The 17637-nt window shown below is 43.5% G+C and overlaps 2 long non-coding RNA genes across 2 annotated transcripts; one reads left to right on the top strand and one right to left on the bottom strand.

Moving 5' to 3' along the window:
• Positions 1-903: 903 nt before the first annotated feature.
• Positions 904-2777, bottom strand: LOC135375826 (uncharacterized). Its single transcript, XR_010417405.1, has 4 exons — positions 2755-2777; positions 2119-2191; positions 1304-1351; positions 904-1234 (listed from the first exon to the last, which is right to left on the bottom strand). It is a non-coding gene; the product is annotated as an uncharacterized LOC135375826 (long non-coding RNA).
• A 13250-nt stretch (positions 2778-16027) lies between these two features.
• On the top strand, positions 16028-17393 carry LOC135375832 (uncharacterized). Its single transcript, XR_010417408.1, has 3 exons — positions 16028-16111; positions 16946-16993; positions 17063-17393. It is a non-coding gene; the product is annotated as an uncharacterized LOC135375832 (long non-coding RNA).
• Positions 17394-17637: the final 244 nt, after the last annotated feature.

Below are 17637 nucleotides of genomic sequence, written 5' to 3'. Positions count from 1 at the left end.
TTAAGACGGGTCAATCGAAGCCTCTTACATATTTGACACGTTGCGGAGTGGGTCAGTTCATGTAGAATATGCACCCCTCGAGATTGACCAAGGTTTAGGTCATGAGAGACTCTTACGTTATTTGGACGTGTGGCAGTGGGTCAGTTCATGTAGACTGTGCACCCGTGGAGAGTGGCGAAGGTTTTGCCAGGAGAGCCTTTTATGTATTTCACACGATGGGGATTTGGTGACTTCATGCAGAATATGCACCCGTCGAGACTGACCAAGGTTAGGTCAGGTGAAGGCTCTCCTGACCTAACCTTTGTCAGCCTTCACGGGTGCATATTCTACATCAGCCGGCCCACACGCCAACGTGTGAAATAGATAAAAGGCACTCCTTACTTAACATTGTCAGCCTCGACGGGTGCATATTCCACATAAACTCAAACACTCCCCAACGTGTGAAATACCTAACAGGTTGTCCTGGCCTGACCTTGGTCAGTCTCGACGGGTGCATATTCAACATGAACCGGCGCACACCCCAATTTGTGAAATAGGCACTCCTTACGTAACATTATCAGTCTCGACGGGTGCGCCGCGTCGCCAAGTGAGAACTGGCCCTTACTACGCTCAGGATCATCGTTGTTCAGAATATGATACTGTCCTCTTTCCAGTAGATTTGTTCCTTTCCGTGACCATCTGACTGTATACGATAATTCATAGAAAAAGGCTCCACTCTTCTGTGAACCGATAAATGTATCGTTCGGCAAAATGGTTGATGACGAGAGTGTTACGCAGTAAAGTTGGGTTTTCAGACTGCACGTGTTGTTATCGCTGCACGGCGTGCAGTTGTGCAGGCGCACGGGATCCCATGTAAATGCAGTCGCACAGAAAATCGAAAGAGAAATAAACGAACGCAATGTCTGCTGCTTAGTACAATTTATTGCCCTTAAAAGTTCCCGCCACCTATGACCATGTTAGTAAAAGAAAAGACCAGGGTCTCTTATTTCATATACGTGCAATTGATCATTTCGTAGTTAAGAGATGCCGGTCAACCATGTTGTTCATCCTTAGACGGAGCATGTCTTACACTTGCTTGCCGTTGTGCATCTTTTCCCAGGGCAAGTGACATCAATACAAAGGCATAGCGAGGCATCGGCGCATTTCATACATCCGCTCGCCACTGTGCAACTTTTGGTAGGGCAATCGGTAACACTTGGAAGACAAGCGCAGAGTTCCACCTCAAGTTGACGACCTGCAAAGGGAAACGTCCTCACAATGATGGCTATACGGTGACATCGTTAATAATTCCAAAAGTCCTTACGTTCAAGCTCGTGTCCTTCAGGTGCAGCTTCACTGGCGACAAATGCACCTTAAAAAGAAAGGGGAATTTTTAGTTTCTCGCACTCTCAAGTTCCCCCCAAACTTGGATCCCACCAGGTGAGCTGTTGCGTCACGCGCTTTCGACAGCTTGTTACGCGTCCTGAGCACCTGTTCACGTGACTACCTAATCTCTCTAAACGTGTTACCGAATGACGAGGAAAGCCTTCGTGTAGAAAACTTTCTGCTGTCTTAGGGCGAAGGACATGTTCAAGGAAAAAGAAAAGGAAAAGATGGGGGGGGGGGTGTATATGGGTGTTTTTCAGTCGGCTCGCCATAAGTTTCAACCTAACTAAAGCTGAATTATCCTGGAGCGATACGCTAGGGGTAAAAGACGGGGACAAAAACCGTTGTTCGGAACCCGCCAATGTTTCCAACGCCGTGTGTTCGTTTCAGTGGTTTACCCAGAATTCCAAGCGTGGAGGGATGTTGGAAAAAGTGGGTGGGGGTGCGTCATTATCATAGTTACGTTATCATAACATATCATCACTGACATGTATCTAAACCAGAAATCGTAAGGGCACCCTCTGTAGGGGATACACAGGTCAAAAAGTTAGGGGGTGTCACTGAACATTTGGGGGGTGTTAGGGGGGGTGCAGGAGGTCTTGATAAATTACTGGTTCTTGTGCTATCCTAGGACATCTCATCCGGCTATAGTAGAATAATTGTCAGTTGAAAACAACTGCAGCTCTCATAACGAAGCTTTGGGTTTGATCAGACTTTCACAACATCCCATATTAGATCCCATATTAGTATTACCAAAGAGGAGGACGAAGACAACAGCGAAACGTAGAGGCGTCATTGTGTCCACGAAGAGATCGTTGAAACTTTCCTGGAGAAAGAGAATAAAAGAGATTGTTTGTTTGAAGCCGTCAGAAATAGTTTTGGTAGAAACCTCACTTCCTCCGATACAGACATGTGCAGTTTCAACGAAAGTGAAAAATGATGAAAGAAATATTAGACACGTATGTGTTTGTCCTTCTATATATGTGTTCCAGCCTCAGAACATGAATTGTTTCGTGTGAAAAATGAGTTGCGCGTTTCGCATCTAAGGTTAGGGTTCTAAAACTTTGACGTTGACGTTGAAAATACGCTTTTCGCCTGTTTTCTGATGATAAATGGACACTATTACAGGAGCCTTTTTTCCAACGCCCTCGTTTTTCAGAGTCATCTTTGAGTCGAGATATTTTAAGGGAGGAACAGACCGACGTCTTATCATATCACAAACGTGGTATGGTTAGAACTGTGCCAAAGGAGAGGTGGTTATGAAGTGATTAGATGTATTCAATTGCATTACACCACATAATAGTCAACGCAAAGCACTGCAAACAGAGAACCATGCTAGTCCAGTACAGGAAGTAATAAAGAGCGGTTATCTCTCAAAGAAGGGCTTACCTGTATAGAGAGGATATTTCAGATGTGTGTAGACTACAGAAACTGCCTGGCTTTTATATAGGACACTCCATACAGGTGTATGTGCTTCTTTTGTCCTTCATAAATCTCTGTTCGTAAGCCCTTCCAGTAAGTTTTTAATGAGATTTCTGAAAAGTCTTCGACGAGAATTGACTTTCCAGTAAGTACCTTGTACATGGCATTTCCTTTGCAAGCACGCGTTCACAGCCACATGTGCACCTGGGATGACTAAAACAAAATTCGACGTCAACCGTAATTAAGATTATGGCCATGACCGAGATAGGGATTCAGATTATACAGAGCGTAGAAACTGTTGTGTGGTGAATGGATTCGCAGAATACGCAATTGACACGTACACTGGGATGTATTTATTAGAAAAAAAAAAAAAGGAAGGATGACACACAGCCACGTGAACACAACATGTTACATTAGACAGAAAAAAAAGCACGCGTGTGGCTTACTACACTCTAAATATTTTCACACCTTTAAAGGTGTAAAATTGGTGTATTCTCATGTATTACACCTATTTTACACCCTAGAACCTTGGCTTGAAAATTTTCGAGGGTGTAACTATGGTGAACTACACCCTTTTATAAGACATTGTCAGGATGGTGTGATGAGGGTGCAACAGAGGGTGTATTTGGAGGTGGGACAGGCTCCATTACACAGGCTAAATGTATTCCTGTTCCTGTGCAGTGTTGGAGTGCTTGTGGTACTCAGAACTTAAGCTTGTGATACAAGTTGTGATATAAAGACCAAATGCACAGTTACTCAACATTTGGTACACTGTCATCTAACCCCTCAAGGTTAGATGACTGGAAAATATAAAATTACTGCTGTATTAAGTGATACGTTTGAATACATTCATGCCTACGTAATGTAGGATATGTATGCTGCATGGCATAATGTCAACCTAATAAAAGCATAACTATTCAGTTCCTGTGATTGTGTCACATATGTATGATGCCCGCATATACCCACATTAATCACCTATAACATGTGTGTGCTGTGCAACATATGTCTGCAGTGTCCTATTTTTGACTTCACACAGGGTACAGCTGAGTAGTATACCTGGGAAGTTCAGTGTGAGAAAAGTATATTCTTGGCGTTTTAAAGAATATTTTGCATGGCTGTGATCGAAGAGTGATGCCAAGATAGCCACAATGACACTCCAAAGTATGCGCCTTTTGTAAAAACTAGAAACAGTATACTTTCGCAATGAAGCTGTAATTTCAACTTTCCTTTCTTTTTTTCTTAATAAACATATTCCCCCCTTTGGTAATTTCCAGCTGCCTCTTCTATGGTTTGCAGGTTACCGCCCCCCCCCCCCCCCATTCCACCCTTCCACACAATTACACCCTTGATGTCTTGAGGGTGTTCCGTTACACCTTAAAAGGTGCGCGCCATGCACATGTTCTTTTACACCCTTTAAGGTGTAAAATTATTTAGAGTGTACCTATTCGAAGGAGAAGAAGTAGAAAGAAACAAGGATGACAAAGTGTAACTACGAAGCGACGCCGTGCACAACTATGTGATAACCTCATAACTGCTTTTTTTCTGTTGTTTTACTTTCCGATGCATTCCCCATTCAAATCAGGGAGAAGAAACAAAGAAGGGTTTGAAAAGGGGGTAACTTCTATAGTTGACACCGACGTCAACATGGCGTCTAATAAAGGGTGTAAAAAGTGGCCGTAAATGAAATCATCATTTATCCAAATTACTACAAAACGTCGTACGCCCCCGTGGCTGACCGAATCAGAAGCGGGAAAACGTGCTATGCGTTGAAGTTGTTTTGAGAGTGAGGTAGCAGCTAGAACTTTGCAACCTTTTAGTCACAACATATAGTGACAACTATTACCTTCTAAAAGGTGTAGCTGCTCCACCCATTTTTCTAAGGGTGTAGGAAGAAAAATTAACGGCCTCCTTTTTGGTTCAACGAGGGACAACATATCAACTTGGAAGAAAAGGCTGGGATAATCTCAAATTGGGAGTTTATGGTTTGCAGGTTTGGGTCAAATGTAGGAGCATAACTGCAATGAGTTATCATGTAATGCTAGAGGAGAGGACAACGTGCTGTGGTGTTTGGCCTAAGAACAACTATTTTGGCGACACAATGCGTTCAGATGCGTTCAGATTCTTTCCCTGAAATGAGACAACTTTCTCAAGGGACTGCACCGCTCATACGGTGTATCTCCCTGGGCGCAGACAAAAGCTCACCGGACAAACGCTTACGCTCGTAACTTTCAAGGCGAACATAAGGTCACCGTTTCACTTGCGTCTTGTTTTCCAGCTGCTTTTTTTATTACATTGGCCACTAATAAAAATATTTAAGACATGTCAATCAAAGCCTCTTACATATTTGGGTAATTCCATTTTAAATTGACCAAGGTCCGCCGATGACATTTTTTGATTTCAGTGAAAAAAATATATATTGTAAATGACCTTCAGTGAAGACGAAAGCAGTTTCCCGGGGCATCCTACGATCAATCAGTGCACAGATGGAGAGGGGGTAGGGTGGCGCCGTCTTCGCGAAGTAATTTTTTCTCGCGACTTTCCAGCCTTACTGATGCCACTTCATTCGCATCACAGCCCTCATAGCTAGCACACGTAAGTTCTGGGCACTCTAGTATACCTCTACGGAGTGAAAACGGTGCCACTTTAAAGGGACGCTGAAGAAAAAATGCCAAAATCAGCAGATATGACAAAAATTGCATATTTTCTAGCGCTCATTGCTCCTCGACGGCAAGTCACATATTCATAAATGAAGTACGCTTTTAATGTGCAATCTTTCCTCTATCGTTCAATATATAGAAAACCATTCTAACGCGTTTTGTTGCTGAAACAAATGTCAGTAAAGTTAGGTGAGAGCAGAAAATTGCTGATGTTTGGTTTGGCATACCTCAGCGCCTGCAATACTTATTCCGATAATTTTGCGGTTACTCAAAGGCCAACGTGTCCCCTAAATCCAGCTGCAAAAATATGTTGCATTATTTTAATAGGCTGAACGCATCGAATTTTTCTCTGTGCCCTGGTCTCGCCGTTGCGGCCTTCACTCCGACTCCACCTACGAGTGGCACGCCATCGCGCGTTTCCCATTTCACAGGGCCTTCGATCTCCCGCCGATGACACTTAGTTGTGGACATGTCCACGTCGGCATTCTTATTTACGTGCAACCCTTTTATATGCCGTTGCGAGACCAACAGATGTGGTCTGGTTATTATGCCGCAGCAACTGGAAGTGGAATACTGACTCGCGATATGTAGCCGAGTATAACAACAACTTTTGCAGCAGTTTTGTTAATACTGCACAGGGTGTGTGCTTTAAAACAATTATGTACTAGGAAGTGCTACCAAGTGGCCCATTGCTGGATGTGCCGCCTTTATTACAGCTGTTTATTTTACAGCTGTTTACTGAGGTTTATTACAGCTGCAAAAAGAAGTAACAAAAAACTGTCCGGTTACATTGCATAGGTAGCATATGCATCCCCTGAGCCCCTTCATTATTTGGTCACTTAGACAGGATTTGATCAATAAAGAGGAAGGTTGCACCACGCTAGACAAGGCGAACCCTTGTCGTGAGAACGCGTCGTTCATTCTTTTTTATTAATATATGTCACTAATAGATGTCACGATAATTTCCATCGGACAAAGGCGCGATACCCATGCAGTGTGTTACCTCTTCTTGCGGCTGTAATAAAGACGGCACCTTCAGCAGTCATCCACTCGCAGCGCTTCCCAAATTTAAATTTCATTAAAAAATTGACACCATGTGCAGCATTGGCAAAACTGTTTCAAAAGTTGTTGCTATACTCGGCTACATAACGTCAGTCAGTACTCAACTCAAAGTCACTGCAACGGCATATAAGAAAGGGTTGCACGTAAATAAGAATGCCGACGTGGACATGTCCACGACTAAGTGTCATCGGCGGGAGATCGAAGGCCCTGTGAAATGGAAAACGCGCGATGGCGTGCCACTCGTAGGTGGAGTGCGAGTGAAGGCCGCAATGGCGAGACCTGGGCACAGAAAAAAATTCTCTGCGTTCACCCTACTAAAATAGTGCAACATATTTTTGCAGCTGGATTAAGGGGATACGTTGGCCTTTCAGTAACCGCAAAATTATCGGAATAAGTATTGCAGGGGCTGATGTATGCCATAGCAAACATCGGCAATTTTATGCTCTCATCTAACTTTATTGACATTTCTTTCCGCAACGAAACGCGTTAGAATAGTTTTCTATATATTGAACGATAGACGAGAGATTGCACATTAAAACGATGCTTCATTTATGAATATGTGACTTGCCGTCGAGGAGCAATGAGCGCTACAAAACGTGCAATTTTTGTCATATCTGCTGACTCCGGCATTTCTTCTTCAGCGTCCCTTTAAAGTGACACCGTTTTCACTCCGTACAGGTATACTAGGGTGCCCAGACTTTACGTGTCCTAGCTACGAGGGCTGCTATGTGAATGAAGTGGCATCAGTAAGGCTGGAAAGTCGCGAGAAAAATACGACGCGAAGACGGCGCCACCCTACCCCCTCTCCATCTGTGGACTGGTTGATCGTAGGAAGCTCCGGGAAACTGCTTTCGTCATCACTTAAGGTCATTTACAACATATATTTTTTCCACTGACATCAAAAAACGTCATCGGCGGACCTCGATCAATTTAAAATGCAATTACCGAAATATGTAAGAGGCTTTGATTGACCTGTCATAAATATTTTTATTAGTGGCCAATGTAATAAATAAAGCAGCTGGAAAACAAGAAGCAAGTGAAACGGTGACCTTATGTTCGCCTTCAAAGTTACGAGCCTAAACGTTTGTCCGGTGAGTTTTTGTCCACCATGTGAGCGATGCAGTCCCTTGAGAAAGTTGTCTGATTTCGGGGAACGCATCTGACCAAAACGCACTGTGTCGCCAAAATAGTCGTTCTTAGGCCAAGCCAAACACCACAGCTCGTTGTACTCTCCTCTAGCATTACATGATAACTCATTGCAGTTAAGCTCCTACATTTGACCCGAACCTGAAAACCATGAACTCCGAATTAAAATTATCCCCGCATTTTCTTCCACGTTGATATGTTATCTAGTAGTATCTATCTATCATAGTAGGCAACACGCGTCTTTTTTTTCTCTCTCCCTGTAATATAACATGCTGTGTTTCATCCTTCATCTCTTCTTTTTCTTCTTGTAATAAATATATCCCCCCCGTACGTGTTAATTGCGTATTCTGCGAAATCCATGCACCACGCAACGGTTTCTACGCTCTGCATAATCTGAATCCCTGTCTCGTTCATGTCCATAACCTTGTCATCTTAACTACGGTAGGTGTCGAATTTTGCTTTAGTTTTTATATTTCGCGTGCACATGTGGTTGTGAACGCGTGGTTGTCAAGGAAATAACGCACCTCTCGTGAAGGACGCTCTCGGCCAGCAACTAGTTTGTGGAAATATAATCTCTCGCAGCCTTGACACACTCTAAAAGAGAGAACTGATGTTCTGTGGCTGGAACAACATAATCGTACACTCTAAATGACAGTGAAAGCTACTGTCGCATTCGCACCATCTGTTGTCAGCGATTACACAGTTGCTACAACGAACACGTACTGAAGGTCTGTTCCGGGAAATGAATGCCACGTACAACCCATGTAACACATGCGCTAGTATAGTCTAAAAATGGGCTAACTGGAGACTTTAGGGATACGGATAAATTTAGACGTATAGAAGCTGTCCATAACGTTATACTGTTATTTAGACGTCTAAGAAGGGGTGGTCTACGAGACATGGCAGAGATGTTTCGCAGTAGACGTCTACCGTTAGACATCTAAAAGCATGTCACATGTTGGCCACATTTAGACTTGCATGACAAATTAATGCAAAGGGAGCTATAGCACAGCGTTGCCTCTGTGCTCTGCGAAAAATTGTCAAAGTATTTTGTTTTTGCTGCTGACAAGATAGAGCGACTACAGACCGTGCGCATTTTGCAACCGTGAGGTTCAATAAGATTAAATTCAATTACCTAAATAACGGATCAAATACGTAAACGGATAAATTACGGATCAAATACGTAAAAGGCTCCCATAACATAACATTGGTCAGTCTCGACGCGTGCATATTCTACATAAACTGATACACTCCCCAGCATGTGAAATACATAACGGGCTCTCCTGACTTAACCTTGGTCAATCCCGAGAAGTGCATATTCTACATGAACTGACCGGTGCGCAACGCATCAAATACGTAAAAGGCTCCCATAACATAACATTGGTCAGTCTCGACGCGTGCATATTCTACACAAAAACTGATACACTCCCCAGCATGTGAAATACATAACGGGCTCTCCTGACTTAACCTTGGTCAATCCCGAGAAGTGCATATTCTACATGATCTGACCGGTGCGCAACGCATCAAATACGTAAAAGGCTCCCATAACATAACATTGGTCAGTCTCGACGCGTGCATATTCTACACAAAAACTGATACACTCCCCAGCATGTGAAATACATAACGGGCTCTCCTGACTTAACCTTGGTCAATCCCGAGAAGTGCATATTCTACATGAACTGACCGGTGCGCAACGCATCAAACACGTAAAAGGCTCCCATAACATAACATTGGTCAGTCTCGACGCGTGCATATTCTACATAAACTGATACGTTCCCCAACATGTGAAATACATAACGGGCTCTCCTGACTTAACCTTGGTCAATCCCGAGAAGTGCATATTCTACATGAACTGACCGGTGCGCAACGCATCAAATACGTAAAAGGCTCCCATAACATAACATTGGTCAGTCTCGACGCGTGCATATTCTACATAAACTGATACGTTCCCCAACATGTGAAATACATAACGGGCTCTCCTGACTTAACCTTGGTCAATCCCGAGGGGTGCATATTCTACATGAATTGACCGGTGCGCAACGCATCAAATACGTAAAAGGCTCCCATAACATAACATTGGTCAGTCTCGACGCGTGCATATTCTACATAAACTGATACGTTCCCCAACATGTGAAATACATAACGGGCTCTCCTGACTTAACCTTGGTCAATCCCGAGAAGTGCATATTCTACATGAACTGACCGGTGCGCAACGCATCAAATACGTAAAAGGCTCCCATAACATAACATTGGTCAGTCTCGACGCGTGCATATTCTACATAAACTGATACGTTCCCCAACATGTGAAATACATAACGGGCTCTCCTGACTTAACCTTGGTCAATCCCGAGAAGTGCATATTCTACATGAACTGACCGGTGCGCAACGCATCAAATACGTAAAAGGCTCCCATAACATAACATTGGTCAGTCTCGACGCGTGCATATTCTACATAAACTGATACGCTCCCCAACATGTGAAATACATAACGGGCTCTCCTGACTTAACCTTGGGCAATCCCGAGAAGTGCATATTCTACATGAACTGACCGGTGCGCAACGCATCAAATACGTAAAAGGCTCCCATAACATAACATTGGTCAGTCTCGACGCGTGCATATTCTACATAAACTGATACGTTCCCCAACATGTGAAATACATAACGGGCTCTCCTGACTTAACCTTGGTCAATCCCGAGAAGTGCATATTCTACATGAACTGACCGGTGCGCAACGCATCAAATACGTAAAAGGCTCCCATAACATAACATTGGTCAGTCTCGACGCGTGCATATTCTACATAAACTGATACGTTCCCCAACATGTGAAATACATAACGGGCTCTCCTGACTTAACCTTGGTCAATCCCGAGAAGTGCATATTCTACATGAACTGACCGGTGCGCAACGCATCAAATACGTAAAAGGCTCCCATAACATAACATTGGTCAGTCTCGACGCGTGCATATTCTACATAAACTGATACGTTCCCCAACATGTGAAATACATAACGGGCTCTCCTGACTTAACCTTGGTCAATCCCGAGAAGTGCATATTCTACATGAACTGACCGGTGCGCAACGCATCAAATACGTAAAAGGCTCCCATAACATAACATTGGTCAGTCTCGACGCGTGCATATTCTACATAAACTGATACGTTCCCCAACATGTGAAATACATAACGGGCTCTCCTGACTTAACCTTGGTCAATCCCGAGAAGTGCATATTCTACATGAACTGACCGGTGCGCAACGCATCAAATACGTAAAAGGCTCCCATAACATAACATTGGTCAGTCTCGACGCGTGCATATTCTACATAAACTGATACGTTCCCCAACATGTGAAATACATAACGGGCTCTCCTGACTTAACCTTGGTCAATCCCGAGAAGTGCATATTCTACATGAACTGACCGGTGCGCAACGCATCAAATACGTAAAAGGCTCCCATAACATAACATTGGTCAGTCTCGACGCGTGCATATTCTACATAAACTGATACGTTCCCCAACATGTGAAATACATAACGGGCTCTCCTGACTTAACCTTGGTCAATCCCGAGAAGTGCATATTCTACATGAACTGACCGGTGCGCAACGCATCAAATACGTAAAAGGCTCCCATAACATAACATTGGTCAGTCTCGACGCGTGCATATTCTACATAAACTGATACGTTCCCCAACATGTGAAATACATAACGGGCTCTCCTGACTTAACCTTGGTCAATCCCGAGAAGTGCATATTCTACATGAACTGACCGGTGCGCAACGCATCAAATACGTAAAAGGCTCCCATAACATAACATTGGTCAGTCTCGACGCGTGCATATTCTACATAAACTGATACGTTCCCCAACATGTGAAATACATAACGGGCTCTCCTGACTTAACCTTGGTCAATCCCGAGAAGTGCATATTCTACATGAACTGACCGGTGCGCAACGCATCAAATACGTAAAAGGCTCCCATAACATAACATTGGTCAGGCTCGACGCGTGCATATTCTACATAAACTGATACGTTCCCCAACATGTGAAATACATAACGGGCTCTCCTGACTTAACCTTGGTCAATCCCGAGAAGTGCATATTCTACATGAACTGACCGGTGCGCAACGCATCAAATACGTAAAAGGCTCCCATAACATAACATTGGTCAGTCTCGACGCGTGCATATTTACATAAACTGATACGTTCCCCAACATGTGAAATACATAACGGGCTCTCCTGACTTAACCTTGGTCAATCCCGAGAAGTGCATATTCTACATGAACTGACCGGTGCGCAACGCATCAAATACGTAAAAGGCTCCCATAACATAACATTGGTCAGTCTCGACGCGTGCATATTCTACATAAACTGATACGTTCCCCAACATGTGAAATACATAACGGGCTCTCCTGACTTAACCTTGGTCAATCCCGAGAAGTGCATATTCTACATGAACTGACCGGTGCGCAACGCATCAAATACGTAAAAGGCTCCCATAACATAACATTGGTCAGTCTCGACGCGTGCATATTCTACATAAACTGATACGTTCCCCAACATGTGAAATACATAACGGGCTCTCCTGACTTAACCTTGGTCAATCCCGAGGGTGCATATTCTACATGAACTGACCCACTCCGTAACGCATCAGATTCGTAAAAGGTTCCCCTAAAATAACCTATAGTCACTCTCGACGGGTGGATATTCTACATAAGCTGATACACTTCCCAAAGTGTGAAATACATAACAGGCTCTCCTGACCTGACCTTGGTCAATCCCGAGGGGTGCATATTCTACATGAACTGGCCGGTGCGCAACGCATCAAATACGTAAAAGGCTCCCATAACATAACATTGGTCAGTCTCGACGCGTGCATATTCTACATAAACTGATACGTTCCCCAACATGTGAAATACATAACGGGCTCTCCTGACTTAACCTTGGTCAATCCCGAGAAGTGCATATTCTACATGAACTGACCGGTGCGCAACGCATCAAATACGTAAAAGGCTCCCATAACATAACATTGGTCAGTCTCGACGCGTGAATATTCTACATAAACTGATACGCTCCCCAACATGTGAAATACATAACGGGCTCTCCTGACTTAACCTTGGTCAATCCCGAGAAGTGCATATTCTACATGAACTGACCGGTGCGCAACACATCAAATACGTAAAAGGCTCCCATAACATAACATTGGTCAGTCTCGACGCGTGAATATTCTACATAAACTGATACGTTCCCCAACATGTGAAATACATAACGGGCTCTCCTGACTTAACCTTGGTCAATCCCGAGAAGTGCATATAATACATGAACTGATCGGTGCGCAACACATCAAATACGTAAAAGGCTCCCATAACATAACATTGGTCAGTCTCGACGCGTGCATATTCTACATAAACTGATACGTTCCCCAACATGTGAAATACATAACGGGCTCTCTTGACTTAACCTTGGTCAATCCCGAGAAGTGCATATTCTACATGATCTGACCGGTGCGCAACGCATCAAATACGTAAAAGGCTCCCATAACATAACATTGGTCAGTCTCGACGCGTGCATATTCTACATAAACTGATACGTTCCCCAACATGTGAAATACATAACGGGCTCTCCTGACTTAACCTTGGTCAATCCCGAGAAGTGCATATTCTACATGAACTGACCGGTGCGCAACGCATCAAATACGTAAAAGGCTCCCATAACATAACATCGGTCAGTCTCGACGCGTGCATATTCTACATAAACTGATACGCTCCCCAACATGTGAAATACATAAGGGCTCTCCTGACTTAACCTTGGTCATTCCCGAGGGGTGCATATTCTACATGAACTGACCGGTCCGCAACGCATCAAATACGTAATAGGCTCCCCTAACATAACCTTGGTCGGTCTCGACGGGTGCATATTCTACATAAACTGATACACTCCCCAACATGTGAAATGCATAGCAGGCTCTCCTGACTTAACGTTAGTCAACCCCGAGGGGTGCATATTCTACATGAACTGACCCACTCCCTAACGTGTCAAATATGTAAGAGGCTTGGATTGATCCGTCTTAAATATTTTTATTATTGGCCAGTGCAATAAATAAAGCAGCTGGAAAACAAGAAGCAAGTAAAACGGCGACCTTATGTTCGCCTTGAAAGTTACAAGCGTAAGCGTTTGTCCAGTGAGCTTTTGTCTGTGTTCAGGGAGATACACCGTATTAGCGTTGCAGTCCCTTGAGAAAGTTGCATGATTTCAGGGAAGGAATCTGACCAAAACGCATTGTGTCGCCAAAGTAGTTGTTCTTAGGCCAAACACCACAGCGCGTTGTCCTCTCCTCTAGCATTGCATGATCGCTCATCGCAATTATGCTCCCACATTTGACCCAAACCTGCAAACGATAAACTCTCAATTTAAAATTATCCCAGCATCGTGTTCCAAGTTGATATGTTATTCGTCGTTGCACCACAAGGGAGACGTTAATTTTTCTCCCTACACTCTTAGAAAAATGGGTGGATCAGTTACACCTGTTAATGGTTGTCACTATATGTTGTGACTAAAAGGTTGTAAAGTTCTTGCTGCTACCTCACTCTCAAAACAGAACTTCCACGCGTAGCACGTTTTCCCGCTTCTTATTCGTCAGTCACGGGGGCCTACGCCTTTCTGTTGTAATTTAGATAAATGATGATTTCATTTACCACCACTTTTTGCACCCTTTATTAGACGCCATGTTGACGTCGGTGTCAACTATAGAAGTTACCCCCTTTTCATACCCTTCTTTCTTTCTTCTCCCTAATTTGAATGGGGAATGCAAAGTACAACAACAGGAAACAAGCAGTTATGAGGTTATCACATAGTTGTGCACGGCGTCGCTTCGTAGTTACACTTTGTCATCCTCGTTTCTTTCTACTTCTTCTTCTCCTTGGAATAGGTAGTAAGCAACACGCGTGCTTTTTTTTTCTGTCTAATGTAACATGTGGTGTTCACGTGGCTGTGTGTCATCCTTCCTTTTTTTTTGTTCTAATAAATACATCCCAGTGTACGTGTTAATTGCGCATTCTGCGAATCCATTCACCACACAACAGTTTCTACGCTCTGTATAATCTGAATCCCTATCTCGGTCATGGCCATAATCTTAATTACGGTTGACGTCGAATTTTGTTTTAGTTATCCCAGGTGCACATGTGGCTGTGAACGCGTGCTTGCAAAGGAAATGCCATGTACAAGGTACTTACTGGAAAGTCAATTCTCGTCGAAGACTTTTCAGAAATCTCATTAAAAACTTACTGGAAGGGCTTACGAACAGAGATTTATGAAGGACAAAAGAAGCACGTACACCTGTATGGAGTGTCCTATAAAAGCCAGGCAGTTTCTGTAGTCTACACACATCTGAAATATCCTCTCTATACAGGTAAGCACTTCCTTGAGAGATAACCGCTCTTTATTACTTCCTGTACTTGACTAGCATGGTTGTCTGTTTGCAGAGCTTTGCGTTGACTATTATGTGGTGCAATGCAATTGAATATATCTAATGTATTTGGGCCTTAGAAATAAGAGGAGCGTACAACATCTTATTTCAAACATTTTCGAACAAACAGTGTTTATGGAAGCCGGATGCTAGAAAGCTATGGTATCAGATTGTGGTATATGTTGCCATCCCATTTAAAATACGGCAAGCATTTTGTGCGCAGTTTACGTCGCTATGTGATGAACACCTCAACCATTATGTCATCTTCTTAATTATTTTGCTGTAAGATTGTAGTGTAAGAGTATGTGGGTAATACTTTCCATGTTGTTTCACTGCTTTTCAGTGTCTTTGTATGCGGCTCTGAACTATAATGTTATTGAGGATGAGCTCTGGGAGTCAATACTAGCATGTGCTAATGACACCCATAATTCCATCCCTAAGCCTTGTATATAGTAATGTTAATTCAATAAACAAACAATAATCACTTCATAACCACGGCTCCTTTGGCACAGTTCTAACCATACCACGTGTGTGGTATCATAAGACGTCGGTCTGTTCCTCCCTTAAAATATCTCGACTCAAAGATGACTCTGAAAATCGAGGGCGTTGGAAAAAAAAGACTCCTGTAATAGTATCCATTTATCGTCAGAAAAGCACAACAGCCGAAAAGCGTATTTTCAGCCCGTCAATGTCAAAGTTTTAGACGCCTAACCTTAAATGCGAAACTCGCAACTCATTTTTCACACGAGACAGTTAATGTTCTGAGGCTGGAACACATATATAGAAGGACAAACACATACCTGTTTAATATTTCTTTCATCATTTTTCACTTTCGTTGAAACTACACATGGCTGTATCGGAGGAAGTGAGATTTCTACCAAAACTATTTCTGAGGACTTCAAACAAACAAGTTCTTTTATTCTCTTTCTCCAGGAAACTTTCAACGATCTCTTCGTGGACACAATGACGCCTCTACGTTTCGCTGTTGTCTTCGTCCTCCTCTTTGGTAATACTAATATGGGATCTAATATAGGATACTGTGAAAGTTTGATCAAACCAAAAGCTCCATTTTGAGAGCTGCGGTAGTTTTCAACTGACAATTATTCTACTATAGCCGGAGGAGATGTCCTAGGAAAGCACAAGAACCAGTAATTTATCAAGACCTCCTGCACCCCCCTAACACCCCTCATATGTTCAGTGACACCCCCTAACTTTTTGACCTGTGTATCCCCTACAAGGGGTGCCTTTACGATTTCTGGTTTAGATACATGTCAGTGATGATATGTTATGATAACGTAACTATGATAATGACGTACCCCCACCCACTTTTTCCAACACCCATCCACGCTTGGAATTCTGGGTAAACCACTGAAAAGAACACATGTTGTTGGTAACATTGGCGTGTTCCGAACTTCGGTTTTTGTCCCCGTCTTTTACCCCTAGCGGGTTGCTCCAGGATAATTCAGCTTTAGTTAGGTTGAAACTTGTGGCGAGCCGACTGAAAAACGCCCATATACACCCCCCCCCCCCCCATCTTTTCCTTTTCTTTTTCCTTGAACATGTCCTTCGCCCTAAGACAGCAAAAAGTTTTCTACACGAAGGCGTGATGTGATGTGATGTGATGTGATGTGAGTAAAGAAAAAAATGGGGATGTAAGTTCACGAAGGCTTTCCTCGTCATTCGGTAACACGTTTAGAGAGATGAGGTAGTCACGTGAACAGGTGCGCAGGACGCGTAACAAGCTGTCGAAAGCGCGTGACGCAACAGCTCACCTGGTGGGATCCAAGTTTGGGGGGAACTTGAGAGTGCGAGAAACTAAAAATTCCCCTTTCTTTTTAAGGTGCATTTGTCGCCAGTGAAGCTGCACCTGAAGGACACGAGCTTGAACGTAAGGACTTTTGGAATTATTAACGATGTCACCGTATAGCCATCATTGTGAGGACGTTTCCCTTTGCAGGTCGTCAACTTGGGGTGGAACTCTGCGCTTGTCTTCCGAGTGTTACCGATTGCCCTACCAAAAGTTGCACAGTGGCGAGCGGGTGTATGAAATGCGCCGATGCCTCGCTATGCCTTTGCATTGATGTCATTTGCCCTGGGAAAAGATGCACAACGGCAAGCAAGTGTAAGACATGCTCCGTCTAAGGATGAACAACATGGTTGACCGGCGTCTCTTAACTACGAAATGATCAATTGCACGTATATGAAATAAGAGACCCTGGTCTTTTCTTTTACTAACATGGTCATAGGTGGCGGGAACTTTTAAGGGCAATAAATTGTACTAAGCAGCAGACATTGCGTTCGTTTATTTCTCTTTCGATTTTCTGTGCGACTGCATTTACATGGGATCCCGTGCGCCTGCACAACTGCACGCCGTGCAGCGATAACAACACGTGCAGTCTGAAAACCCAACTTTACTGCGTAACACTCTCGTCATCAACCATTTTGCCGAACGATACATTTATCGGTTCACAGAAGAGTGGAGACTTTTTCTATGAATTATCGTATACATCCAGATTGTCCCGGAAAAACACG

The sequence above is a fragment of the Ornithodoros turicata genome, unplaced genomic scaffold (genome assembly GCF_037126465.1).
Source record: "Ornithodoros turicata isolate Travis unplaced genomic scaffold, ASM3712646v1 ctg00000947.1, whole genome shotgun sequence".
Classification (NCBI taxonomy): domain Eukaryota; kingdom Metazoa; phylum Arthropoda; class Arachnida; order Ixodida; family Argasidae; genus Ornithodoros; species Ornithodoros turicata.
The sequence above is the reverse complement of the archived record's forward strand: the minus strand, read 5'-3'. Positions and strand labels throughout refer to the sequence as shown.